General features: G+C 42.1%; 1 protein-coding gene and 1 long non-coding RNA gene across 3 annotated transcripts in view; both read left to right on the top strand.

Annotated features, from left to right (window-relative positions):
- Positions 1–27,858, top strand: part of LOC135917129 (uncharacterized) — a 677,883-nt gene that overhangs the window by 591,283 nt on the left and 58,742 nt on the right. The gene's annotated exons all lie outside the window — the stretch shown is intronic.
- Positions 1,587–14,111, top strand: LOC139049034 (uncharacterized). The gene is made up of 4 exons (XR_011508054.1): positions 1,587–1,753; positions 3,300–3,341; positions 5,908–6,111; positions 8,791–14,111. It is a non-coding gene; the product is annotated as an uncharacterized lncRNA (long non-coding RNA).

Raw genomic sequence — 27,858 nt, 5'->3', positions numbered from 1 at the left:
CGATAAGCAGACGAGTGTTCACACCGGTTAAATGGTATGTTTTCGTTTGTGCGCGGAAGGCTTAGGAGCAGTGCAATCACGACTCGCAGGCGGGCATGTCATGTGGTGCTTTTTGTATTTCGCGAGCATACGCAGTAAGCTGAAAAACACTAATGCTTAACACATAGAAAGACAGAAACGGTTTATTCGTACGTGTTGCCAACTGCTCTGCAACTTGCTAATTGGAATTTTTTTCCTAACTTCCTTGCTTCAGAAGTTGGTTAATTATCCTTGACTAATTAGCTAATTAAGCAAAACACAGAAATAGCGCGACACGCTACATACCAAAGGGAGCAACATGCATTTAGTCGCGTCGTCATAGAATGCATAGAGTTTACACTCGGCCTAAAGTTAGCAGGAAGAAACACCCTGCATATATATATATATATATATATATATATATATATATATATATATATATATATATATATATGCAGTTTGAGAAGACAAACGTCTCTACTAGCAGTGACAAACAACCGATGATTGGACGCATCCTGCATTTCCATCGGCGTCCATTATAAGGGGGCAGTGCCCTGGCTGTGTGTTAGGAAACGGCATTGCATGCCTCCATGTTAAATATGGTCAAGGTGGCGGAGAACGTTAACAAAATTCAAGACTTGGGTTTGACGTGCCAGATCCACGCTTTGATTATGAGCCGCACCGTAGTAAGAAACTCCATATTTATTTTCACCATCTGGGGTCCTTTAACCTGCACCGAACGCACAGTACACGGACGTTCTTGCATTACACCTCCATCGAAATGCAGCCGCCCCGAGCGGCATTAGATCCCAAGCACTCGGGTTATTAGCGCAACACCTCAGGCCACTATGCCACCACAGCGGGTGCGGCGGATAAAGGAGTGAACATCGTTTTTACAGAGTGCGTATCGCTTAGATGTTACCCGTTAGCACGCACAGAACGAAACGAAAAGCTTGGCTGATATGTATGTCATCGTGCTCATATTTCACATGGAGGCCACATTCTTTTCTGTGACGTAGACGGGGTGCTGGCGAATGTGTTGGGAATCTGCTCGGCCACCAAGCAGAATCTGCGCTGCTATACGTTCTCGGTGACAAATCGCACAGCGCAGAAGCACACACGCAAATGTTTAAAAGAATGGGACGACAGACCGCCTGCAGTTTGCTGTGACGTTGAAATAAGAAGCACAAACAGCGACGTTTCTGTACTTTTCTGGTCAATAGTTCAGTTCGCATGGTTGCGGCACGCATTACTTTTTTTTTAAAATCCAAACGACGAAAACTGTGCGCGCACAAATTAGCACGGCGTTTGCGACGTTTGAATTTGGCGCCTTTTCCCGCGCACTCCATTAGCTCCGGCCGGTGCACCGCGTTACTGCGCCAAAGAAAGTAGTTCATCAAAGAAGTGAAGCAAAAAACTTTAATACACATGCAAAGCGCAACAATTGTTCTGTAATAACATGACATCACAGAATTTGTTATCAAATAGTACAATTTATGATAATGTAAGCGTGTATTTGTATGAGTGTACATGTATGATTGCGCCTTTGCGGTGTTGATGCTTGGAGCATTCCGGCGAGTTCGTGTACGCTGTTCGCTTGAAAGCTTCCTGCTTTTCTGCGTTCTTTGTGTGCTTTGCTGTGACATCTTTGGAATATTCCTGCGTGTTGCTCGCTTTTTATGGGCTTGTTGCCTCGAAGATCGCCATGATCGCCTCCGACTCAGCGTCATCAAAGGTGAGTTGATGTTTCGAATTCCCCTTGTTCGTCCATTGCGAAGCGGTGTACGGGAGCCCGGAAATGAGTTCAGCGCCTGTGCGTGTTTTCCGCGGGCCTCTTTTCTAGTTTTCATTCCTAGCACTATCCTTCCGTTGCGAGAATTGGTTGTACAGCACTATATTTGTGATATATAACGTGGAGCTTTGTCCTGGTTTAACTTTACTCTCCGCTTGTGGCGACGTAAGGCAGCTATGTGGTGCCAGCTAAAACAGGGCTGTTGTACGCCATGATTTCTGATACGGTGTTCGAGCACCGATTGAGTTAGCCTTATTAATGAGCGCATAACAATGCGACCTGAAACCATCCGATCTGTACTGTAATCGAAGATATTTCGTTTGCGCCACGCTAGTACAAGGCGTGTGAGTGAGCTGTAGCAACAAAGGGGGGGGGGTGGCGGTGGGATCAGCGAAAATGTATTCTGTTGCGCTGTTCCCTTCAGGATCGAGTGACACCGCGGTGCTTCAGCGCCAGTATCTGTCACGCCGTGCGGCCGACGTTCGCGCGACCGGAAAACACAGAGGAGGCTGTCTCGCAATAATAAAAAATTTCAAGTGTGTACACGCGATTCTATGCGATACGTGACATACAATAGGGGTGATGCCACAGAGTGCTGCGAAATCACCGAGTTATACGCCTTGCCAACCGCGTGTGTTTTGTTTTCCACCTGTTAGCGCGCATTCAACTTTCTTTTTTTATCTTCTCCGTTCGGTGCCATCGAGTGCTTCGCCCAAACGGCTTCGCGTAGGTGCTCTGCATTCACGGAAAGGCAGATTTCATGGCACTCCAGGTCCTACTTTACTGGGATAGAACATTAAAGAAATGTAACCGCGTGAAATTTCAGCTTTTCGCACTTTAGTAACTGATTGATGTAACAAAGTTTTAAAATCAGTAAAGGAACGAGATAAATGCCTGGCATATCTGCCTTGTCGTCCCACTGTGTTTCGAGGCGGCATGTATATGTTATCGGCAACATAAACATCAATAATTAGCATTGTTTCTTGTGACCATAGAAGTAGCTAGTTATGTCGAAAAGCCATTTTTGCTTTGAATCCGAGCACTACACAGTGAGCAGATTGAAAGGGGAGCGCATCGTTGTGAACTAAATGACGACGCTTTGCCACAAGCTTGGAATAATGTTTTTTGTCGAAAGAGCAGGTCTGTGAAATTCTTTCTTTGAGTGTAAGCAAAACTTCAGTAGCATCAGGTAGACGGGGAGTAAAAGAATGTAACACTGGGGCCTTATATGAAGGAGCTGCCTTTAATATGTGGCCATAACAGTTAAGTAGATGCGTGGAAATAATTTTTAATATAAGTAGAGGAATGTGAAATAAATTATTTGACAAGCTCACACTGCCATTGGCAAGAGCCGCCACACTTTCGTGTATTCGATGACTAGTCATTTGTATCCGTCCATTTATGTCAGCCTAATGGTCCATGTAGCTCTTTTGATTCTCGCTTTTGCTGCATCGTGGCTTCACGTTTTAATACTGACATCTTTTTTCAGATTCAAAGTGAGCTGGGAGACGCCCCAGCTGGCACGCTAAAGGTGAATTCTTTGGTCATCCATTCTCTAGCGTCACCATGATCAAATACAGTGATGCCGTGAAAATGTATTGCAGGAAGCAGGAAAAAAAAACATTGCTGATGCAACTGCAAGGCATTTGCTCCAGTGATCAATTGGTGCAGAGTGCCTTCATTAGGAGACATGGTGCCTTTAAGCACTCAGCTGAAAGACTTAACAACTGCACCGGGACTGGGAGTGAATTCAGTGTCACTTGTGAACATATTAAACGCAGAATGTGTCTTTTTCAGTGTATATGCCTGATATGAAACTTAGTGTGGACATTAGTGGTCTACATGAGTGAACATCTTTATAGTTTTACCAGAACGAAGGTATAATGGCCTATGTCATACAGCAGTGCACTGCTAGATGTATCAAACCAGAACAGCAGCACCCTTCGAGAAAGTTGGCTGAAGAACGAGCAATGATCGGGGCTTTCTGCATTTCAAGGGCCAAATTCCAAAAAGATTGATGCCGAGCTGGATGGTGCGAAGTGCCGGTCACCACATGCTCTATCTTGGCATTATGTCTTGTTAAGATACAGAAATTGCATCACTGCTCATAAATTGGAAATTGGAAGGTTGAGGGGAAGTGGAAGGGCTCCCCTCTTGAGCAGCCAGTGCATGCCCTTTGCTATACTGATAATCCTACCTTAATGAGAACCAGTGATGCATGTTAACCTATTACGCAGCCAAGTGCATTCCTTGTTTTGTATTAAGGGGACACTAATGACACCCTAAATGAATTTTAAATAAAGCATCGTCTTAAATAACTACTTCTGTAAATTTCTTGGTAGTTGCTTGATTATTAGAGAAAATAAAGCTCAAAGTTTAATTTTCTGAGTATCGCCCCAAAATCTTCGTGCTGACACCTCATTGTCACATCATGGATTCCAAGTATCTTTTCATACTTTGGTTGTATTGGTTCTGTAAATGTTCCTGACGCTTTTTATTTGGGTTTTTGGAATATGATGAAGAACATCTTTATTTGTAAAAAAAATTGCTACACCTGAACAGACGTCATCTAAATCCATGACGTCACAGCAAGCGGGTGTGGTAACTTCAAGGCAGCACTGCCACCAATCTTTCCTCTTGCTGCTTTTACAGTTTACTCGGCCTCTTGTCACGGTATGAGTGAATCTCTTGAATTGTAGGAAGGTCATGTACAGATACATCTAAAATAATTTTTCTCTATAGTGCTTTCATGCCGTAGTTGCTTAGGGGTGTTGGCACAGCTCCTCTAAGCACGAGGTCACAGGATCAAACAACCGCATTTTGATGGAGGATAAATACAAAACTGCCCAGGTACCTTGCAGCCTAATTTAGTAAAAATTAGTCCAGAGTTCCCCACTATGGCGTGCCTAAACATCAGATTGTCATTTTGGCACTTAAAATGCCAGAATTTAATTAATTTATATTTCTTTAGTGCTCCTTTAAGTGGTAGAATTCATGATCTCTGCAAAAACTCATGCTCAAAGTATTCTCCATAAAGATTAAATAAACAGTAGATATAAGTGTCTATTTATATATTGAATTGTGGTGATACGTGATGACTATTAGAACGGTGGTACAACAAGACAGACAGAATTGTAATACAATGTGTGACGGCACGATGATGCACATCGAGGAAATGACCGAATCTCCCTAGAAGTCCCTGACATGGACATCAACTGACTGTCCACAAACTTCTGAGTTCACTCCGTGATCTTGTGCAGCCTGTGCTTTGCGAGTCGATTAATTTAATTGAGGTGGTGGTTGGCACATACTGTCCTTGCAACTTATGTACATTTCATACAGTGGAGTGGAATCCTCACACATTACATCTGGAGCACAGCAAGTGAACATGATGTGTAGTGGTAATCTTAGTAATGATCGACAATCATGTCCCTCTTCGAGCTCCTAATGCTGCTTGCCAACACAAGCAGCAGCAGTTGCCCAAGATAGCGGGAAAGAGATTCATTGAAAAGTGGCATATGCCCAGGGTCGCATAACCAGTCACCCAAGCTGTTCTGACGGTTGATTTTGAACTCTTCCCTCAACATAGCAGCCCAATCTCCCCATTAGACCATGGGCTACCTATTGACACAAATGGATGGGAAAATAGAGACCTGAAAATATGAAGTATCCTAAGAATGGTAATCACAATAAATAGTACTAGATGTGCATTAGCTCAAGCTCTTGGGTCAGTTGGTGCATGATGAACTTGAAAAAGGGGGGTACCAGCAAAACAAAGGACGCGCACACACGGAAGAGGCGTTAGACAGGGAGTCCGTGTCTAATGCCGTTTCCTTGTGTGCGTGTCATTTGTGTTTCGCTGGTACTCCCCTTTTTCAAGTACTAGATGTTTGGATACTTTGGTTTATTATTCTTGTTTGTGCTGGATTGTTCTCCTGAAACGTGGCATCCGGACAGCATAAGAAGCTTGTAAGAAGTCCAGTTTAGCATTCTAGATTTGCAACAGGTACTTTTTTAATTTATTTGCAGTAGGGCTGTTGTGTGAATGTGCTTGAAAGGCTTAAAACTGTTTTGCTAACATTTACTTAAACGTGCAGGTTCACATAGGTTGAAGGAGCGCACATTGAGAAGGTTATCCTGGCACAGCTTACCATGGCCTGCCATGGTGGACCAGGAAAGTTTGCAAGGGCCTTGCTTCACCATGTGTTCACAGAGGAGGAGCTCATGGGCCATTTGGCCTTTGGAAATAACACCAAGGGCAAAAAGGGCTCTTGACCCCACCAGGGTCAGTGCTGTTATAGGCAAGTACCATATATCCTTTCTGGTTGCAATTTTACATTCACATTTTTTTCTAAAATTATGAACTTGCCATTGGCATAACAAACGACTTTCAAGTAGCCCGTGTGTGCAGTTGTGTGCTACGATAGCCTACTATTTGGAATGACTGTTCATATGATCATAAGTGCGTAATGCCGCCATACACAAATGCTTCTAAAATTTGAAAGCTGCCTTCACTGCTGAAAGTTTTTAGTGGCTCCACCACATAACATGAGCTGCATTGGCGCATTAGCAGTGCTACATGGCTGTCATTGCAAGGAATAGTTGTCTGTGAAGCACGCTCCAAATCTATTGGCATGGACGACATGTTTAATTAGCCTGAAAGTGTTATTCTAATACACGAATTGCGGAGAAGCTATGCTCAAGTGTGGTTACTGCTCAGCTCGAGCAGGAGCACGTTCACCAAATTGCAGAAATCAAAACAGCTCTCCAGGTTCTGAGATGTGAAACAGTAGATTCACCAATTTTAACATACCACATCGAATTAAGGTTGCTCCTATATTGAAGGAGGTCCATGTGATGCCAGACAGCAGCCTTTTAGCAGAGGGAACCTGAGTGGTGTGACAATTTTCTTTTGGTTGTTTCAATCAAAGAAACAACATGGACAGAGTTGCAAGCATTGCTGTCAACAGTACTACGTTTAGTGGGCGCTTACTCATTCTAAGCACTTAACCTATGACTCGTATTTATTAACGCACACTTTATCACTTTGTATTCTAAGATATGAAAAAAAATATTTATGTGGCTTTTCCCCATATACTTCAATAAATTGAAAATAGGCTCTTGGGGCCTAATGTATAAAGCTTCTTACAGTCCATCAGACATGTCCACTACTCCCATTCTGAAATTGTTAGAATTGATTCCTGCTTCCTTACTTCACCTACCTGTTAACATGGTTATGAACCATTGCCAAGTAGATTATGGGCTTAAAATAATCAAAAAGATGAATGGGCTTTTCTGTCGCTCTTGTTTAGCCCGTTGAGGGTCACATTTTGGGGAGAAATATGCCTCTCTAATTTAGGAGTTAATATTTTTTGTGGTTTGCAAATGCTCAAAACTTTCGAATTGAATAGTGTCCTATTCAATTTAGTCTTTGAATGGTCACTATTTGTAAATGTGAGTATTCTAATATTTCGAAACACCAATAAAACATGAAATTTGAGCCAAAGTACGGTAAATTTTCACATCCAATAACATAGTATAGACATAAAACGTAAGAACTTGTAAGAATAGCAGACCAGGCTACATTACTTAAGTAGCTGTACTTTGTACAGAAATCATTTATGCTTACTGAAGAGTCCTGTGCATGTGAAGAAACCTTTTGCTGCTCCATTTGTGCTTTTAATAAACAGCTCTTCATAACATAACAATGACAGAAACTTGCAAACATTAATAATACTAGGTTGTGAGCCTCATCTTACATTAATTGTGATATCAGCTGTTCATTATTCAGAAGCTATCCATTATTTGATTTGCTTCTAGCATTATTCGGTTCAGCCTCAAAAATCACTTTTCGTGCACTCTTAATATTTTTATTGCAGATTTAAGTTCTTCAGAGTGACGTTCCGAGAAAATGAAGTGGTAAATAATATTTTTAAATAACGATGAAGTGGCAATACCATTTCAGTATTTGCACTTTTAGATGTTTTATTTTTTTATGCAGGATAAAGCAGCATAATTTTTTTGTGTAATGAAACTTACAAAAACTTGTGGCAACACTCCCAAATTACTGCAATGACAGACACCAAGGAGCTAAGTGAAAATCAGTTTTGGAGAAACCCATGGAGCGACAGCACTTTAAGAATATTTTCTAGAAGCCTCAGAAGGTTGCAGCACCTCCAGTGGGATGCTAGGCAACACTCTGTTCTGAAACGGCAAATTTTTTCAGAACGTTCCGTCACAGCCACAGATGTACGGCAGTAAACCCTAAAAGGGTTAAAGAAGTCAGTCCTATGGCATATGGCTCTTAAAAGACAGCATTTCTTCGTATCTGTCACATTCTGCATGTTTCATGCTAAGCAGCTTGGTGCACAACTACATGGAATCCTCATTATAACAGTAATTCAATCGTTGAGGCCGAAAACATACTTTGCTGTAAGCAGTGTCTTCTTTAATGTAGAAAGTCCTAAGTCATTGTAAGGCGAGAAGTACATTCCGATTGCATGTGAACTCAGGAAACCTAACTTCAAATGAAGCTACACTCAATTGTAGTGACATGACAGTATTGTATTTGGAGCATGGAAAAGCACAGTTAAATGCTGCACATTTTAATTATGAAAGTTACAAGAAATAATTTAATTGTCAGTTCAGGTTTATTTATAAACAACATGAATTTTTTTCACCATTTTGTTTCTCAGCAAGCAAAGTTCACATCTTCGACATTGAGGATATTCGTAAAGTTATTTTGCTACAGTGTTTTGTTCCTCTTTGCCCTTTCCTGCATTTGACACTTAGTGTAGTCCCGTGCCACACAGAATCAATTTAAATGGTCATGCTGCAAAGCTGTACCCGTGGAAAGTTGGAATTAAGCTACACAAATACATAAATCAATTTCATTATAACAAGGGCATATTGCATGCCATTCATTCTTTTGCATGTAGAAGTTGCTTTTTAAAACTTGTTCTGGCTTCTTGTTGTTGCAGGCTTCACGTGTCACAAGTTTCCTGGTACCAACATGCCCTATGTAAAGAACTCTGGCCTCGCTTCTCGCATGGGACCAATAGCCTCTCAAGAGCCCAAGTTGGACAGCTCAAACCAAAACACAAGTGTTGTGCTTTTGTAACTCTCGACATTTTTATGTTTTATGTTAGTCTCCTGAAGGGCTCAATTTGGATTTCTCAAATGAGCATACAAATGTTGTGCCTTTCTATGCCTTGACATTTTTATGTTAATTTTATTTATGCTAATTATGCAAGTCTCCTAAGAAGCCCACATTGGATTGCTTAATCCAGAATACAAGTGCTGTGCTTTGTTATAGTTCACTACACTTTTATGTTAGTTTTTGATATGGTTCCAGTAAGGATAGTGTTTCCTTATTAATATATTTTTTAAGTATCTTAAGTCATTTCATGCCAAACCAGCCAATTTTGTCAAGAACTGTTCCACTATGGCAAAGCATCTCAAGTTTGCTTGATTTTGAGTAGGTACAATAAGAAAATTTTTGAGAAAATTTGCTTTCATACATACACTTGACTCATTCCAGGGCAACCAACCAGCGTTTTTTTGACCATCACAGATATAGTTGAAACTCCGAACTCTTGCTCCCCATTTATTTTCCTTCGCAAAAATTTTTTTGAATTTTGGCAAAAATTTATTGTTCTTGCCCAGCTAATCTAGAAGGCACTGATACACGTTTCTTTTGAAAGGGAAATTGTATGATCCAGATATTCATATGATGTTCATGTCAAGAGACAAGTGGTGTGACTGCCAAAATTTGCAAAGTTTGAATTTTCTTCTAATGTAGGGAAGTACAGAAGGCACAAAATAAATATAAAATCAGACTGGTTGACTTGGGATAGCTGCAAAATATTTCAAGCCTTGTAGGTTCAGTTGATCAGCTAAAAAAACTGAAAGTTCCAATTTTTTGCAAGAAGCTTCGTGTTGAAGGTAAAAAATTAGCTTTGGAGGTTGGCACAAAAGTATGTCGCCCATCGTTACACAGCCCTACATGTCTGCTATGCATGTGACAAGTAACAAAAAGGTATTCTTTAAGTGCAATAAATTATTTTCTCTAATGTTCATTTGTGGATCACACATACAGCATAAATATAGCATAAATATATGAAGCCATGTCAGCTAGCAAGGAAAGATTAATATAATTAGCCACAAAAACTACTCAACAAACTGACTGCCTTTTTTATCATTGCGAAGGCAGGTGACGTCAAGCGCTACAGCTGCAGTCTCAACTTGTATTTTTTTAACATGAAAGCAAAAAGTGGTCGCCAGTGGTGTCTGACCACATCAGACTGAACAAGGCAAATATGACTTTTATAGGTGAACACGTTCTGGCTCTGAAACAGTGGTAGCAAACAACACCACAAGAATTTGTTCACACTTATGTAGGTTTTCAGTCTTAATTATGAAGGTGTTTTCTACTTGCATCATCATTGGGCTCCAGGGAGCAGGGCACGAAGTGTCCTGCTCCCTCTGTGTTGCATTGCACTGCGACATGCCCTTTAAAATGCTTTGTATGAACAATATCAGCGCTCTTCCTGGATTTACTGTCTACATAATAGCCGATATTTTTTTTTTGTAAACTGCATGAAAGATATCTTTTAACACTGCAGGATTCCCTCACATATTAATACGTACGAGGTCTGTTAGAAAAGTATTTGACTTTTTTTTTGCAGACACCTGATGAATATGAAACAAGCGCGTTTTCATCAGCCACCCTTGAACCTTTTCGCGCATGCACGAATTTTTTCCCGCCTGCCAATAGCGTGAATTGCTGGGACGCAGCATTTGAATGAGGTAGTACACAGTGCTCTCGTCGTTTTTTTATTGCAAGGAAAATGGCGGAGCGACTGGAGCAGTGCTACTGCGTCAAATTTTGCCAGAAACTGGGCGACAGCCACGTGGAAACCATTCAGAAGATTCAGACTGCTTTCGGTGACTGCGCTATGAGCAGCACACAGATTAAGGAGTGGTACAACCAGTTTAAAGACGACCACGCATCGGTGGAGAGCGAGCCACGCTCCAGTCGGCCATCAATATGCCGAAATGACCAGGTCATTGCCTAAGTGAGCCCTGTGGTGATGCGGGACCGTCGTGTGACTATCCAAGAAATTGTGGAAGAGGTGGGCATCAGCACATTTTATCCACATTCCATTATCACCGAAGATTTGGCCATGAAGAGATTTGCCCCGAAATTCGTTCCCAAGCTGCTCATGGTGGAGCAAAAGCAACTTCGTGTTGAAGTCTCACAGACATGCTGGATTCCACAAACAGTGACCTCAACTTCACGAACACCATAATCACTGGTGACAAGTCTTGGATGTATGTTTATCACCGGGAAACCAAATCCCAGTCATTACAGTGGAAGCATTCCACGTCACCAACCAAAGACCGCTAAGTGCGCATCAACGTTAAAGTGTTGCTGACTGCTTTCTTTGACTCCTGCAGTGTGGTACACCACGGGTACGCACCACAGGGTCAAACAATCACTAAAGACTACTACAGGGATGTCCTCCATGGCCTATGTGATGCTGTGTGGCGCAAGATACCAAAGTTGTCAACAGGAAATTGGCGCATCCATCACGACAATGCTTTTCTCGCACTTGATTCAGACTCTTTTGGCGAAAAACCAGACTCCTGTAGTTCGACAGGCTCCTTACTCTCCTTATATGGCCGCCTGCGGCTTCTGGCTATTTCTCAAAATCAAGAGGCCATTGAAAGAAGCACAATTGCAGACAAGAGAAGACATTATGGCTGCAACGACAGCTGAGCTAAACTCCATTCGGAAAGAGGCCTTCTCGGAATGCTTCTAACAATGGCAGCACCGCTGGGAGAAGTGGCTGGAGTCCCAAGGAGACTACTTTGACAGTGATTAGGTTTCCAACGCTCCAGTTATCCCAGTTTTTTTTTTTTTTCTTCAGCCAAAGGTCGGATACTTTTCTAACAGACCTCGTATTGATATTTTATGTGTAATGGCTGTATGGTTTACCTGGCCCACACCAAACACAAGCCTCGTTGCGTTAGAGCATGTGTCCCTTGGCAATAAAATGGAGACACTAACACCGCTTCTCTGTCATCTGTGTGGAGACGAAGCCAGCTTTGTGGTCTGCATTCCCAGCCGGCAAGCAGTGCGCACATCCGAGAAAAGTCGGTGCTGACAAAATTTCAAAAAAGAATTTCTCGCATTTAAAAATAATGCCTTTTTTAACTTCACACATGCATAGCAGACATGTAGAGCTATCCAATAATGTATCACATACTTTTTGGCCAACCATGAAAGCTGTTTTTTCCTTCAACATGAAGCTTCTTGCAAAAGATTAAAATTTGTTTTTTTTTTACAGGCGATTAGCTGAACCTTCAAAGCTTCACATTTTTTTGCTATACTATGTCACCTGGGCTATCATTCTGTATTTAATTTCTGTCCTGTGAATCTTCGTTACGAAAAAAAAAAACTAACGGATTGCAATTTGACTCATTTCTTGCCGGTGCCGAAAGCAATTGAAGTATTCAAATATTTAAAAAATTGGCTATTTTGGCAGTTGCATCACTTCACCGTATTTCCACGCACACCATTTGAAGGCCTCGATCAATACAATGTTCATTTGAAGAAGAATGTTGATTGATGTCCTCTAGCTCAGCTGAGCAGGAAAACTAAACTGTCACCAAAGTGCTACAAAATATCTGGCAAAAATAAATAAAAGTGGGTAACGAGTTTTGAACTCTAGTAAACATATAGTAATGTTTCAGCTATATGTGTGCTGTCAAAAAAACGCTGGTCGATTCGGCATGGAATCGCACACCTGCAAGTGCATCTGTGCCATTGTCAGAGTTCAATAAAAACTGCATTTGACATAACTTTGTAAAAATAACTTATTGCCTTCTAAAATACATGAGTAAAATTAATAGGTATAAGTCGGCTTAAATTTAAAATGCAACGAAAGATCTCTGGTAATGGCAATGATGTGCCTTTCATGTTTGCATTAAACCATATCTTTTTCTGAATTCTTTCGTTATTTTTTTGTGGCAGTGAATAAAATTGTAATGGAACTCTCACAAGGAGTAACTTTGATTCCAGCACATCACTAATAGCTGTTTTTTTTTCCATATAAAAATCTGAAGTACTTAATATGAATAAGTCGCTTGATATGGAATGACCTGCGCAGGAACGTTATCATGGCGGAAAACACAACTGGATCATGCAACAGCAATGCAGCATAATAAATTGCTCCCATCAGCATCACTTATTGTGATTGCCATGTTTCAGAAGTATGTAACGTTTACCGAAATTGGCACATACCATTCAAGCAACAAATAAGGATTGTACAGTGATCCTTTTTCAGTTTTACAGATCTTTAAGTTGTCTGTGCCAGGTAGCATAATTTTTTTTCTTGAGCTGGATTATTCAGAGGTGGACATTACTAGCACAAGAAATGGAAACATTAAACTGATTCTCATAAATTTATTAATTCACTTATCACATCACGGCACATATTTCAGTTTGCAAATTGTAGCCAGTGATTTTGAAAGACATATTCACTTGAAATTAATTTCCAGGATGACACCAGTTGCGAAATTTTTCCATAAATGTGAGAAATACATGGGCATTCCGGTTACTTTTGTGCTTCAATGCGTAACAGTGCGTTCTGTTAAAAAAAAGTAAGTGCTACAGCAGTGCATTTCTACAGCCAGTTTGATGGCATGTGTCTCGTTACTGGTGTCATTCTGGAAGTTCGTTCTAAGTGCATACACCTTGTAAAATTACCGTCTACAATTTGAAAAGCTTTATTAGGAACTGAGTTTTTCTTAATCATCTGACTATGGTGTCTTGATTTCTCATGCAAATAATGTTTGGCACTCTGTATCTAGAATTATGTTAGCTGGAACAGTCCGTGTTTAATAAATTCCATGAAACTTAAAGATAACCACCCTGCATATCAGGTCTCAGTTGAGTGCTGTGGGCTCAAGCAAATCGTGCCATGGTAATAGTACCACTGGCTCCCAAATAGAGAAAGCAAGTGCCTTTTTTGAGTGCTCTTATTAACAGTCATGTCAGTCTGCTTCTACATTTAATTTAGGTATTTATTTTTAAAAATTTATTTCTTTTGAGAAATGTGTTTTACTTGAGGGCCACACAGACTACATCTTCAGTATTCTGTTTTGTTATGGTGTCAAGCTGCAGGAAGTTTGTACTGTGCAATAGTTTTTAAGAAGTTTCTGATGTGCTCAAACTACAAATGGTTGTACATTTACACAGATGTTTGTTTACAAATAAACAGTTCACCTAGAAAAATGGTTTTTGTCTGCATCAGTTCAGCACTCTTAATATTGTGGAGGTCCATCCACTCTGACAATTGAAAAAAGTGGCATAACAGTACTGCTAGCAGTTTTACAATATGGTTTATTACAGGCGATCTGGGAGCATGCTTTTGAGCCCAGGGTGGCAGAGGCCTGCGATACAAAACCCCTGTATTTAAATTTTATCCCTGCCCTCTCACAGCAAACATACCAACGTGACATCAAAGGTAATTATATGCAACATAGCTCAGCAGTATTTTAAGGAAAGTGCAGGTTTAAACTGCTAAATACCCAGTGGGGCATAAAGGGCTTTCAACATAATTTGTGTTGATGTTCAACAGATCTGCAACAATTCTTCCATGGGCTTTCAATATTAATGAACAACACATTTCAACAACACATCAATGGGCTTTCAATTTTGAGACAACACATCTTCAACAATGCTTCAATGGGCTTTCAACATTGACAAAGAACACATTTCAACAATACGTCAATGGGCTTTCAAGTTTGAGCTTCAACAATGCTTCAATGGGCTTTCAACATTGACAAACGACACATTTCAACAATACGTCAATTAGCTTTCAATATCGACAGGCAACACATCTTCAACCATGCTTCAATGGGCTTTCAACATTGAAGTACACCATAGTTTCAACGATATGCCTACGATCTTTCAAATTGAGAGGCCACAATGATGTTTCGACAGAATGTCGCGGGCCAATTATCAACACTTGTCAACAATTTCCTCAATGCTGTTTCAACAATTCCCCAATGATCTTTCAAGGTCATTTGTTGACGTTGAACAATGATATCTCAATAACCTTTCAACAATTTTTTTTGTAAGGGTGAGTAGATCTTAGCATGAACGCAAGTGAGTACCACTGAGTGTGAATAGACCTGAATATAAATATGAGGGGGTGGCAGACCTAAAAAAAAAAACACCATTGTTAAGGGAGTATGAGTCAGTAATCTCTTATACTGCCTAATTTTGCCTAATTATTTGTTTAGGGCCCACAAAATCCCTACCTACCTTATCCCAAAGTACCAAGAAAGAGACCAAGAATGCTTTGAATCAAGGAGGAGGAGGAGGAGACAGAGGGGAGGAAAGACAGGGAAGTTAGCTAGTGTAAGTACCGGCTGGCTACCCTGTGCTGGGGAAAGGGATAAAGGGAATAAAAGGAGAAAGAAGAAGAGGAGGAGAAAAAGGTAGAAACCAGAAAAATCGCACAGTAATGCGATACTATGCGCTACAACATTCAAAAGCGGTCACACAATTCGCATGCCCTTAAATACTTCAGTAAAGCCCTTAAGGCCTTGAGTGCCGAAGCCCGTCTGGACCAGTGTCTTAGAGCTTTTTCCTCTGAAAAGGGGTGACTGTCCAGTTTTTCAAGCGCGGTCACGAGCACTTTATTGGCGCTTTGTAACGGGGACAGTCACAAAGGAGGTGCTTAGTCATCTCCTCGCAGCCGCGGGTGTCACAAGTAGGGCTGTCGGCCATTCCAATGCGGAATGAATAGGAGTTCGTGAATGCCACGCCGAGCCACAGGCGGCACAGAAGTGTTGCTCCCGCTCGCGGTAACCCTGGCGGTAGGCGGAGTTTGCTCTGAATCAAAGACATGCAAGCAAATATAGGATGCTGGTCTTGGCAATGTGGGAGTGCTAATGCCACAATAATAGAGTTCAAAGCCGAAGGAATCGCCGAAGCCTGCTGTCTGTTTATTGTTTCTTAAATTTTACCTGCTTACCTATGGGATAAACATAACAAAGTCAATTTCTCGTCAGCCTTTGTTTCTATAGGTTCTCATCTTCATTTTTCTTCATTCGCCAGCCGGAAATTTGCACATCGATGGGATCTTTCTGAAACAATACATACGACACTTCCTTTTCCCCGGTATATTTCCTTCGCGTGTGATGAGTGTCCTACAGAGCACATAAATGCGACATTCTATTCGTGCCTATGTTAGCTCCGTGCGCAAACATTGACAGAACAATGTGAACTTCAAATCCGCGGAGAAGCGGGTGCCGTGCCAGCTCTATAGAGGACGGTGAAGTGCGGGGGTCGTGCCTTTTTCTCCACCCTCCATTGTTAAACCTTGCGTTTACTTTGCTCACCTCCCTCCCAATTACATCTTCTACGTGACAACTTCCTGTGTAGGTGCTCTGCATTGGTCCGACTACCTCACGTGTCAGCAGCCAGTTCATTACATGCCGGCAAAGTTCGACAACCTCGTTTGCAGTAACCAACTCCCATCGTGCCTCGTCCGCGCGACTTCACCGTTCGGATATTGCAGCGTAAAAGCATAGGAAAAAAAAGACGTTTATTCGTTATCTGCATTCTTCTCCGGATATACAGTGGCACAACCTTATACTAGTCCGGCACAAGCAGTGACCTACAAGCTTTTTCTATCAGCGCTTGCCGAGGCCTTGGATACGACGGTGGAACGCAAAATCAAAACTGTCTGAAAGGCATGCCTCCTTTGCTCCCTAATGAAAAAAATTATCATGTCAAGCTTTAAGCAACGAGGGTGATTGCGTTCGTGAACTTCTTTTCTAGCAGCAGAAGCTTGATGTGGGCGAGTTAGTTTTGCATACTTTGCATACTTTTCTGGGCTTGCCCAAAAGAGTACGAAATGAGGCGCTGTGTTGACACTTAGAATGTGCCATTCTAGGCGATTCTCACGAATATTGGTCTCGTTTTCTTTTTTTCTAGGAAGGCTGGAGTGTTTAATCCCATTTTCGTTTCTCGTCCAGCGTCCTTTCTTGCTTACATTGTTGTCTGATCGCACTGTAACTTTCATTCATTTTCTCCGAAATATAGCGACAACAGCAAAACAAAAACTCATTTTGCAATTTAAGCAGCTCTAACGAATGTAGTCCACATTACAGGCCATTCGTAAGATCTGAATGGACTGATTGTTTAGGTAGCGAGCTTGTTGTTCGTCCTCGGTTTACTAATAACGCCCCTCAACGTAATCATCGAGGATATATGAAAAATGAAAAAAAAAACTTTGCTTTTTCAACTACGGAAATCGTGTCGTGTGTGTCGCTATCGCTGTATCTCTACACGGAAGTATCGAACAAATTGCAAAAGTGTCAACCACAAAAGAACTCCTGCGCTAAGTTGGCGTGATTTCATTCCACGTGTCATTGACGCTGGTATGAAGGTAGAAGAGAAATGTAGGCTGCCATCAACAATAAAACGTGCAGTCATATTCACTTCGCTTATTTAGGTGCAGCAAAAATGCTGTCATTTTGTTTGTACCGAGTACATATATACCGAGAATACCGTGTACCGAGAATATATATATATATATATATATATATATATATATATATATATATATATATATATATATATATATATATATATATACTTCTATTACTAGGCAACGCACTTGTTTTAAGGATATTTGGTTATAACCATAGCGTACGCCCAGTTAGTAAATTACTCGAAATTCACAATGTGATTGGCATTGCCTTTTGTACAAACGAGTAGGGTTACCCGGAAACTGTAATTGGCTTTTCAGTGTATTGCCTGAGATATGTGTAACAGCCTTTTTATCCGCGTACGACACAGTATGCCTCAGTCCACTCAGATTATGCTCAACGCACATCGAGTTCAATGAGGATTGAAAGTTCTATTGTAAAACTGGCATTACTTCGGATGTAAGCGTTCTTATAGGGCACCGCTTGTGGCAAGTGGCAGGTGCTGTGTAAAGCAATCGTGCAGAGACAAAAATATCTCACCAAAATGCCGTACCTGCATAGCCCATATCAGTGGAACGTGAAATGCGGCTGAACCATAGCAAAATTTCACACAACTGTGATTGCTATACAGGTACAAGCACAACATGGACAATTTATATAAATGCTTTCCTTCAGTGTATGGTTACGTAGCCTTGTATTTTGACATTTTTATGCCTAACAGAAGACTTTCTCATTGCAGTTTTTTTTTCTTTCTGTGCAAGATGGCGCAATAGTAATAGCATTGGCATTTAGTCGATGTTTCCTAGCATACCGCTGAAATGATCCTAGACATTTGAACCAGATTTGCATTGATTGACACAAACGGCCGTAATTTGTAATAAGAACGACTGAACCTTCCTGTGTTCCGGATACAATTCCATGCATGCCAGATGAAATGTTCATAGTTGAATATGGGTTACGCAAATCTTACTTCAAGCCATGACCCCAGCCCAATATTGAAGAGCAGTGCTTAGAATTTCCTAGATGCTGCGCCACTCTTTATCATTTACGAATAAGAAAATATGTATATAAATAAAGTACGTAGAATGTCTGCAGAAGTTGTACTTTGCCGAGGAAATGCCGTTCGTTTCGTACATGCTATCTGAAGAGTACCGACGGCATGAGCGAAGAGGCAAGAGTGGACATCTTGCGCAAACAGCGTTAACCTGCATGTGAGCACAGAGTATTCTTTCGAGCTCATTAACAACCTTCTTCAAGCACGCGATGGGTCATCAAAGTCACCGTCTTAGACAGTCTTCGTTAGTGCGTGTTCTCAAATGGCTGACCGAAGCTAGCGCGAAAGGTGACGCCATCCCGAAAGCTCATTATTGGTAGCTTCCATGCAGCAATTAACGTTGAAAATGTTACGACAGCAGAGTTCAGGAAAGTGCCGAGGCCATTGTAGCTCTTGCTTTCTCGGCAATTAAGAAAACGAATCAAGACCTTGTCATCGAAGAAACTGCTGGTTGGCTCTTACGTTTGTCTGACTACAGTGGAGACCCTTCACCTCAGAAAGCGAGCGCTTAGAAGTGCAATGCACGTGTCTAAGTAAATTTTAACAAGGCCTTTCGCAAGATGACAAATGAAGTGAAGCTTGTGTATCCAAGGGCTAAATTATTTTTCAACGTCATATTCTTTCTCGAATGAAGTTTCACTAAAGTCAAACCTTACTATAGTGGTCATCGTTTTAACCAAGTGTCACATATTGCGAATAAATTTAAATTTAGTGCGTCATGCTTTACTACTAAAACTTAAGCGAACGTACTGGATTTGACGCTGTATCGGTTAAAGGAAAAACAATTTTCGCGCGACTCGAAGACGTATGAAAGTCAGTAGAGTGAGTGAGTGAGTGAGTGAAACAACTTTATTTTGTCCACTATAGCCGTAAGCAAACGCCACGCCACCTGGCTAGGCCAACTCGGGGACCATCAGGTGGAACTGACGGCCCTGTCGCGAGCCCTCTGGACTGCCAGGGTTTGAGAGGTCTGTTCGTGGGCCCTAATCAGCTTTTTCATTTCTTCTTGAATGAAAGGGGGAAAAAAACCCGGAACTACTACAACGGTTACTTGAAATTCTCCTTGTAGCGCTCGTTCATAATTACGTTGCCCAGCACCGGCTGGGAAGTTCTTGGCGCTGGTCTTCATTTATATTAAAAATAAACATTAAATTTTGCAAAAAAAATGTTGCCCTAAATTCGACATCTTTATAACGGGATCGACTCGGTGTTCTGATCATAGTGGCGACGTCAGATTTTGAATGCAGGAATATCACCCTCCTGCAGTGGATCATTTGCAAAAATTCACATTACGTCACTGTAAGTGACGTGCGTGACGCTACATTCGTATAAGAAAACTAAACTTCACTCCATCTGTGTGGAACTGTCGTCATTCTCCTTACTGCCACGTATCGTTTTTCAGAGACCGGAGAAAAACGCACGAATTGTTTTCGTGTGCAAAAAAAAAAACGTCGTGTTTTATCAGTTGGAACAGCTCATTTAGTGTTTTACAGATCGGGACATATCCACCATATCGCTGAGATGGCGCCAAAGGGTCAAGTAGGACAAAGTCTCTTGTGAAGCTACAAAAATGAAACAGACTAGCTTTCGCCGTGCCGGAGATTCATGTACTCTCACCCTCCTCTCTATACACCACCTTACTATACTGCCGCTATGTAAGAGCACATTTCTTTAACGAGGTTGATTTGAGCGATGGATAAGGTTAACATTGAAAGGAAAAACAATGAGCTAAGAGAGACATGGTGGTGGTGGACAGCGGGTTAATTTTGACCAGCGGAGATCCTTTACCATGCGCTCAGCGCTTTCATTTTTCATTTTGCTTTCTTAAAGACCTCATTCGCACTCATTACATAAGCCATGAGTTGACAGCAATTTTTTTTACAGATGTTGTTCTTATACTGTCGCGGGCAAAATTGACGGTTTTAAAATGTATTTTGACAGCGGTGGAACAGACATCAAGAGGAACGATCTAATAACTGAAGAGCAGAGTTTTACTTTATTGTAAAGAAGTCACCGATAGAGCAGTGCCCGCGAAATCAAGCATTCTGAGCGTTCACCAACGGTAGAGCTTGATATCACCCTGCATGACATTCCAAGACATTGAATCTCCCACATCGAAGTCAGGGAGCAGGGGAACGCCGCAGTGCTTGGTTTTCTCTCTGTTCCTCTTCAACGTGGCTATGAGGGGCCTCCCCGATGCTGTGAGAAATATAGAGGGGCTAAATATCAGTATGTATGCGAATGACAACCACCTCTGGACTAACCAGACGAGCGACGTGAAAAAAGAATGACCAGCAAAGCCGTGTATGGCGAACTACACTTTCGCCGCGAGTCGGCCAGGCATTGCACTGTCTATGGGATCGGCCCACGTAAGGGGAGTGCGTAAGGGAAACGCCTGCTTCACTTGTAGAGGGACTGTAAATTGTAGAGCAGTATGAAAAACTCCCTACAAAGATTTCTTGTATGGTCGACGCCATCGTGTCCTTTGTGCTCCGTTGCGCTAAAATGTTCACTAGAATGGGCAGAGTGGCTTTCTTTAACGCGCATTTCAAACCAGAGATCAATAATTTGTGATGCCTCGTTTACTAGCTTCATTGTATTCCAATGCCTAATGTTTTTATTGCGATAGAAAATATATGGACACTCCATGTGTACTTCTTCCGTCGTCGCCGTGAGGTTCTGTGTAAAGTCCAAGGGCGATAAAATCGTCCCCGCTCGCCGTATGCCAGTTAAATCGTACGAGGGTGAGTCGACGGACCGACCGGTTGGTGAACTCAGAATGATCGATTTCGCCGATACTGCTCTAACGGTGACTTCTCTACAATATGGATTTTTGGAATGTAAAACTTTATTTGTCCAGCAGATGTAGGGAAGGCTTTAAGCCTTCCCACCGAGACGACGGCCAGGAGTCCTTGGACCCTAGCGGAGGTTTCGGCCAGTCGGACGGTCTTCAGTTGAATCTCTGGATCGGAGCTTAATAATAAGGTCTCCCGTTGTTCTAAAGACTTTATTCTTCCCTCAGAGGCAAAACTCTGCTCTTCAGTTATTAGATTCGAAAGGGATGGGCCTGCCAGGACAATGGAGATCCATGCAAGCGTGCGGCTTAGATGCAGCTGCAGACCAAACGTCAATGGGACGCTGGCAATAGGTGTTTACGGGAAGACTAATAATGAAGCTGTGCTGGGTGATATTCGCTGGACAAGTTTTGAAGTGATGGAAATGAACTCGAATGGAGATACCTAGCAACCGTCCGAGAGGGCACCTCTTTTCCACTACAAGGAGCCGCGGACCTTCACGGGAAAACCCGGTGACGCTGTAGTTGGGTGGCTCAGCCACTATCAGCAAGTGAGCCGATCCAGCGTGAAAATTATGCATTCAGCTACTGTGATGCAGGTCTTCAGTTGTCCTTTCGCCCTCTTTGATTTAACCTGCTTTTACAATGTATACGAGAATCGACTCAAATCTTTGCCTCACCGACGTTGGTGCGAAGCAACTACCGTATTCAAGATAGAAACAAAGACAATGAAACGTACGGAAGAAAAGACTCGGACGTTGTACTCGCAAGACCAAAAGTTTGAACATGAACTCAGCATATTAAGCTTTTTAGAGTTCATTGCGCCCATTCTCATCTTCAGCGTAGGCTTCATTAACATTAGTGAAGTAAAACTTCTTACTTGTGGCCCACAGGGCAACTAGTCTATAAGTTAGTTTAGCTGGAATTACAAGTCAGTGTGAAAAGCAGAACAAGTTCAGTTCTGCTATGATTTTGCTGGTTATGTTGGTTATGTCGTATAATTTGCAACACGTGTATCGTATACTATTCATTACTAGCAGAATGTAGGACCGCTTTGGCACACCCTGCGAAGAAACCTTGTTACCACGGCACTGCTTGGGCCTTCCGCAAGTGCAATGTGGGAGCATGGAGAAGTTGGCAGGAGAAGCATATTTCTTACCTCGAAGTGCTTTGGCTGTTGCTGCTGCTGCTGCTGCATGATTCATCGCGGTGCATGATTTACCGTGGCTTGTTGACCTAGTATGCAGTACCCTGCAAACAAGGTGACGAGTAGTAAATCAGCATCTCTGTCCTCGAGGCAACGCTGCGAACAAGTCGTTCCGAAATGTCATGGTTACAAGAAGTACCCCTTCTATGAGGCTAAATACGAGAGACCGGAAAAAGACGTTAAGTATTCAGGAGCACTCGGGCCAAGGTCGTGCTGCCAAGCTGCGTGCATTGTAGAATATGTGAGCATTGTAGAGTACGATGCTATGTGAAACAACGCTGACCTTTGTTTGAGGTGCTGCAGCTAGGACTCATTTGCCCCTTCAGCCGCACGCAGCAATTATTCGTACATCCAAACGAGGGCCAAGGAAGGAAGTTGGACTATTATGTTTTAGCGGAGCCAATGGGAGAAAACTGGACATTTTGCATAAAACTTTCCTTAACGTGAACGTTAATTTCGTTGAAAGCGAGGTTGAAACGCGAAATGCGAAACTTTCAGGCAACAACTTGAGGAAATGCACAGACGTTGAATATACGTCCATTTGTGCACACTCTGTGCAGCAGGCATTCTTCCGAGACACGAAAGTCCTACCATTAAAGGCAGAGAGGTAATGCCTGTACTGAGCGCGTGGTCTTCTTTTCACAAATGTGAAAAAGAACGCTGCAGACCCACCAAAATCCATCGATACGCGCGGAAAATTGTTATAAAGTCATTGTTTCTTTTTTTAAATTTAATCCTACGCTTAAGAATTGCCTGTTCCAGTAAGATATTCTATATAAATCTCCTTCCACCCTGAATTAGCAGACACTTAAATATTCACAACTAACTGGTGGAAGTGTGCGAATAGGGAAATTCCTGATTCGAATTGAATACGAATATTTTAGGAAAACGAATGCCATATTGAACATTTCTCATTTTCACATTACAGGAAATATGAAATGTTCGCGACGTTCATTTGATAAAAAGAAAAGGTCAGGCCACATGCCGCATTTTACGCATGCATTTATTATCGTTTTCAGCTACAAGTCTGGAGAACCGAGGAGTTCGTACAGACGAAAGAGCCCTTGTCATTTCTTTGTAGCACCATTACAGTGACAGCAATGGACCAAAGAAAGACCGCGTCACCTGATACACATACAGAGTTGATTTCGTTGAAGGTGCGAAATGGGGTTATAAAGAACCGCGCATCCTTTTGGAGGCCTACAAAGGGGTTGAGGCTGGCCAAATAAAGGATATGAACTGAATCATTAAAATGCTGCATTAGATGCGAGCCATTCTCATTTAGCGACTGGAAAGTATTGAGCAGAGGTCGCCTGCCTTGTGCCAGTTGGTCACAAAGGGGTACCTCTGCGCGAGAACCTCAGCTCTGGTCCAATTGCTTAATTTTCGTGTTGCCCTCACTTCCATCGTTGTCTCTCCTTCCAGTTTCAAATAACTGTGGTCATTTCTTACATATTGGGTCACTAGGTGTGTGCCACTGGTCATGTTACGTTGCTTATGAGCCCATTTCCGGCCAATGTGTCTGAAAGGGTACGTGGCATTGTGGCATATGCCCGCAATCAGAAGCTGAGCGAGAGGCAAGAAGTAAACAAGCTAGCAACAGAATATAGAAGAAATCGGCCACGCAAGAGAGGAGCTCGCAGCGAAGCCAGCCGAGTGTGAAGAGAAAAGCGTACAAAGCGGCATCAAACCATGCAGTGTGCATTGGTCGATCTTCAGAGAAGCGAAAAGAAATCGGCGACACAAAACTGATGAAGCTGGCTACATAGAAGCGAAGAAGAAATAATGGGGTCGTTGTCTCAGACTTGCATTGTTGCGTCGCGCTTGAAGGAACATTGGGCTGTATTTGAGTCATTTGCGTTACATTTGCATAAATTTTCAGTTAGCGTGCATCACCTTGTGCAAGCGTTTTCGTCGTCATTCTTAGAAAAGCAAGGTGTGAGACCGGCCTAGTTAGCATGCCATATTGACATAATCAGAGCAAAAGCAAACACGCAAAACGAGAAGTGACAACAACCTGTGCCGATTTCCAACTGAGGCTTTATTACACAGAAGAAGAATGAACACATAGCCTCGTGCACGTGATAAAGAATTTGCTCACTTAGAGTCATCCGCATGTGGAACGCCGGCTTAGGCTTTGCTGTTTTTCTTGAAGATTTGTAGTATTCCTGATAACTTGCACAAATATGTGTTGTTGTGATCATGGGTGCGAGGTTATAAATTCATGCTTTTGCAATAAAACGCTAGTTCGATGCCAACACTTGCCTTTTTCACTTTTTCTTGTGTTCTGTGTCTGTTTTGAGCTTGTTATATCAATATCATTGTTACGTTTGCATTATATTGGCTTTAGTGTTTGCACAAACGTGAATAAAACATTCGGTTACCATGAATTTCCAACACAGAGTCAGCCATATTTTTTTATTCACTTAGGCTTTTTATTAAAAGCATATGTTAGAAGTGCCCTTTGGAACGTATAGTGGGCATTTCCATGTACAACGGGAATGGCACACAGAATAAGAAAATTGTCTGTTAGTTCGTATCGTCCTAATACGCTGAAATCTACGTGTGAAGACAGCCTTATTTTATGCTCTCTTGCTTTCTTTCGCTTTTCGCTGCTTCTAAGCTTTTGTTATTTAACTGACCATCGAGTGAGTAGATCCGCCGGCTCTAATTCTCGCTTTATATCATTGAAGTGGAAAGTTTCCCGAACGAGAAGAAACTCAACGCTTTGCCAATGCTCTTCGGCAAGAAACTTTGTGAGGGACCACGCGACGCTATGCGATACTTTTGTTTTTCTTCGTGAATGTTGTCCACACCGCTAGAACTACATTAACTCTGAAAGCCCAATTGCAGCTGTCACGAAAGTGTGTGACCTGAAACTCCGGCACCGCCAGTTTTGCGTGTGTTTTTAAGTAGTTAGAGTGGTTCTTCGTGTAATAATTTCCAGCAAAAAGGCAAACGTATATTATTCCTCACGTTTCGCCTGCCCGAAACGCCCCAGAGGAAAAGTTAATTTCTCTGAGTAGTTGCTTTCGACGTCGGAACCAATTTCAGAATGCAGAACAACCCACGCACTCGCGAAAGTTCAGCGAGCTATAGTTAAAATGCTCTTTGGTAGAGCCGGATTCCACTATTGCTAAAGCGCACTTAGGCGGCGTAATCATATGCGTGTATGTAATTTATTACTCTTCGTCAGTTTTTGATTCGCGTTAACTTTCCCGAATGGCGAAATATTATCGATCTTGCGCTGTGTAATATGCGAATCCCTTATTTTATTACTATTGAGTCCACTTGAATGTCTGGTAGTGGCGTACAGATTTATTCCGCTGTAAATTTTTTCAAGTTATTACTTCAGTCATGTGCTGCATCTTGAAAGGCTATTACGATAGAAATTTAAACGAGTGCTGAAAAACCAACAATTTTTTTTTTGGACAGCATTTCTTAAACTGTCAAGCCGGTAAAGAACGTGAACACCTCGTCGTGTTGTAGAAATGACAGGGCCTCAGGCTGTGTTTCTAATTACCTTTAGTCTTCGTACATCGCGCTCTAAAAATTGTCATCAAATAAAGTAAAATCTCACTAAAGGGAAACAGCTTGAACAGAACGGCCACTTAAACCAAACAACAGCCTTTGAAATGGCTGTTTCTGTATATGGGTAATGCAGAAAAGCGTTTGTTATTCGCAGCCCAACTTTTCGCAAACGGAATCACACAATCAAGTCCAGGATGTTTCGAGAAAGAGGCACGACCAAAAGTATATTTTCCGCTACCTGTGCCTGTATTCAATAAAGAAAGCCATTATCAAAAAACGATGGAATAGACTCAAACAACCAAATTTTTTATGGAATGTTAAGGCATACCATGCATAGACCTGGACAGTATCGTGACCACTCCGCTCGCCCCATGGATAACCAAAATAGAACAACCAAAATTATGGATGTCCTACTGAGGGCCACTAGATACCTTGGACTCCGACGGCATGGCCACCTGTTATTGTGTCAGCGACTGCTACAATAAGCGATGTTTCTTTGCTTTAATACACCTCTGGCGCCTCCTCGAAACCAAAACAAGCGAAGGGTAGTCAATTCAGTAGCCTTCAAACACGCCCGACACAGGACGCATTACAGCAATGTCAAAGGTTCAATGTTACAGCCAATAGGACAGGAATACAGGAGCACAACCCACAGGAAAGAAAGAAACAAAGTCCCTTAAGATGTGTTCATCCTTGCTGCGTCGTCTTCTGAGTGTCTACTCACTGTCCTATGAACATGTGAGCCCCTGATGCATTGATGGGTACAAATTTCCTGTCGGTGTAACCATAAGCCTCATTTACACGAATGTGACAGTGGGGCTGCACCTCATCTACATCCTTTCTTAACAGTTCTTTGCCACCTCCTTAGCCAACAGCAGAGGTGAATGCATCCCTATATGTTCACCCGACCCGCATCGTCTATTCGGCGTCTGTAGTTGGCGATTGTTCGCCACCGTCATCCCGTACTAGAGCGAAGTAATACTTTATTGATGCAGTGAATAATTATACCTTTAGAGCATTCCTCATTATTAACGATTTACCGGTGATACAATACCTGCGCCATCTGCCGAGAGAGAATCACGCCCATTTTGCTGATCGGCGCCACGTCTGTAGGCCTAGCATCTTTAAAACAAACAGACGATCTCAATAATCACGACAAAACACATATAATACTTTGCCTTCAACGTGACATGAGACTAATCAGTGGCTTATATCACTTATATTTCCCGCTGTCAGGGTGGTAGGCATGTAACAAGCGCGATTTGGGATCGATACGGGCCAACTGGGCTGTGTGGATGCTGCCTTGTTGCCACGTAATCGCGGTTGTCAGCGTGACAGCCACAGTATTTCGCAGTATACGACGTGCATGGGAAGAGAGTCTGACGTATCACGTATCGTTGTTACGGATCATGTACCACTTATAGTTAATTAAAGCTCTCTAATGACACCAATAATCATGCAGTAACGTCTCGACCTGTATTCGGCTGCACAAGGATATTGCCTGTGTACAACCTGCTGGTTCGGCAATGCTGCGAATTACTTTTCAGATAGCGTGCAGCTGCTACATAACTTCTTTATGTTAAACTTACCTAACAGTGTTAGGAGGCCGCATTACATATAATGCTGCCACCTCTGTTCTCAGTGACCAAAACTCCTGTTAATTGAAGCATGTTTACCCGGTCCCTTGAGGTTAATTTTATCGAGATTCTACGTTACTAACCCGTCGAGCTTGCCATTCTAATCAACCTAATTTTTGTTTTGTTCCAAAGCTCTATTAAATTGTTACTCCCACGAAATATGTTTTTTGAGATGCCAGGTAGAGTTAGCCCTTACAAAAATCATTGCAGACTTGCTGCAGAAATTCTGCATACCCCGAGTCACCCGGGATGCAGAATATCTGAAGACAGGTGACAGACTTTCTGTCACCCCCTGTCACCTCCTAGCACCCA

Source organism: Dermacentor albipictus, chromosome 8, assembly GCF_038994185.2.
Source record: "Dermacentor albipictus isolate Rhodes 1998 colony chromosome 8, USDA_Dalb.pri_finalv2, whole genome shotgun sequence".
Taxonomy (NCBI): domain Eukaryota; kingdom Metazoa; phylum Arthropoda; class Arachnida; order Ixodida; family Ixodidae; genus Dermacentor; species Dermacentor albipictus.
This window is presented reverse-complemented; position numbering and strand designations above follow the sequence as displayed.